The sequence below is a fragment of the Triticum urartu genome, chromosome 6 (assembly GCF_003073215.2).
Source record: "Triticum urartu cultivar G1812 chromosome 6, Tu2.1, whole genome shotgun sequence".
NCBI lineage: Eukaryota > Viridiplantae > Streptophyta > Magnoliopsida > Poales > Poaceae > Triticum > Triticum urartu.
The window spans coordinates 528,463,834-528,466,056 of NC_053027.1; the positions used below are offsets into that span (position 1 = coordinate 528,463,834).

Below are 2,223 nucleotides of genomic sequence, written 5' to 3' on the forward strand. Positions count from 1 at the left end.
TGGGCCAAAACTAAAGCCCAACTTATGTTATGTACAAAAATTTGTCATTTTTGTATCTCGAGCAATGTTTCGAATTTTGATTTGAAATTTTGTGACAAGAGACATCGATGTTCCGTTGATCTGCTGCATTTTTTTCAGAATTTTTTGAACATTTTAAAAATATTTTTCAGACATTTGGAGCACCGGGAGCACCCCAAGTCTGGGAGCACTAGATACTTTCCCGGAGTGAAAGGTAGCATTTGGGTTTTGGGATTTCAAGCCATGGCAAAAAAAAATACTTCTCAGCACCAGCTACACGATCCATTGAGAACCACATACTCTGGGTCTTTCTATTTATGGAAGGAGGTCGGTTGTCGGGACATGGCACTCCATAAGGAAAAAAGTAAGCGCACACTGCATAGTTGCCCCGTAAATATAACCTACAATATGCCCATTTATTATTACTCTTCATATTAGATAGAACGATGATCATGCTACAAGAGTCTCTTATAACTACTTCAAAAAAGCAGAATAAACAAATTCTAGTTAAGTTTGCAATTTGCACCACATCATCCATCAACACGTCTCCAAACGGCGTGGTGGCCAAGCTCGGTTAAATAGTTCGTTGATGCGGCTTGCAGCAGTAGGAACACCTGCATCCTTGAGGGAAGCACTGGCCTTCCCCTGCGCCCTTGTACGCGCTCACACAGTCCATCATGGCGGCATCACATGGGCCCTGGTTGATGTACTTGGTGCAGGTGTACTCTGGAGGGCACTTGGTCGCCATGGCTGCTTGCACAATTGACACGATAAGAATAGGTAAATAAATCCCAAATATACCAATGCGAAGATGGATGGAGAGAAAAATACACTGATATTTAGTTGTCATGCATGTTATATGGTACACAATAACACAAAGTATGTACCTGGTGATGAGGCAAGAACGATCAAGGCCAGGAGGAGTGTTACTTGGCAATACTTCATGTCTTCAACAAATCCAGACTCAAGAGGATGGGATATGTGATGATACGTCTGTGCACGGCATGTTCCTGAAGTAATTGTGGCACTTTTATAGTGTTGTCTTGCTTGGTGTTTTAGGAATTGCTTTATTTTTTACCAAACTTGTAATCGTGTACGTGGAATGCACGCTATATCAGAAAAGAAATTAATTGCATTGCATGCTAAAATTAGGAAAGATATTGAATTTACGTTGATATTAGGTAAATATAATTACCATAGACCAATTATACAAGGAATGGAAAACATCGATTTGGTTTAGATTATTGCAAACCAGGGGGCAATATGAGAAATAAACCAAAGCCGGGCGGGGAAAAACCAAAGGGAGGGCCGAGTGAATCGATTTGATTTTCAGTGGGAGGGGAAAACCCTCATGGATGGGGCGGTTGGCGGCGTGGTGCATGTACCAATTACATTTTAATAGTAGAGATATTCTAGATTTTGGTAAGATTTGATTTGATTTGATTTGAGTATGAATACGGGAAGGCAATCAAAATTTTGATTTAGTTGAGATTTTGGAAAGATTTGATTTGGATATGGTTACTAGATGCAAGGAAAATATTGATCAAGTTGAGGTTTTGATGAGATTTGATCTGATTTGATTTGATTGAGTTAATGCAGTTCATGGTTCCGCTAAGATTTTAGTGAGCTGGTGCATGTCATGATTTTTAGTAGGAAATGAAAGAAAAACACCATTTTTATTAGATTTTTGCAAACCAGGGGGCCTAGAGAGAAAAACTAAGGTAGGGGAAAAACCAACGGGGAGGGTCGAGCGAACCTATTCGGTTTTTAGTGGGAGGGAAATGGTGTGGATGAGGCAGTGGAAGGTGAGGCGGACGTACAAACTCTTCTTTAATAGTAGAGATATTGTAAATTTGTATAAGGTTTGATTTGATTTGACTTGAATATAGGTAGGAAAGGAAATTAAAGTTTTGATCTAGTTGAGGTTTGGTAAGATTTGATTTGATTTGATTTGGATATGGTCACGTGAAGGCAAGAAATTATTGATTTGGTTGAGATATTGATTATATTTGATTTTATCCGATTGAGTTAATGCAGTATATAGTTCTGATAAGATTTGATTGAGTTAATTCAGGGCATGACTTCTAGTAGGAGAAGGAAAGGAAAGCACATTTTCGGCTTACATTATTGCAAACCAAGGGTGTGGAGGAAAAAAACCAAGGTAGGGGGCAGGGAAAAATCAACATGGAGAGGCGAGCAAATTGA

The 2,223-nt window shown here is 39.2% G+C and overlaps 1 long non-coding RNA gene across 1 annotated transcript; it reads right to left on the minus strand.

Moving 5' to 3' along the window:
- Positions 1-401: 401 nt before the first annotated feature.
- Positions 402-1,014, minus strand: LOC125512673. Its single transcript, XR_007285484.1, has 2 exons — positions 906-1,014; positions 402-768 (listed from the first exon to the last, which is right to left on the minus strand). It is a non-coding gene; the product is annotated as an uncharacterized LOC125512673 (long non-coding RNA).
- Positions 1,015-2,223: the final 1,209 nt, after the last annotated feature.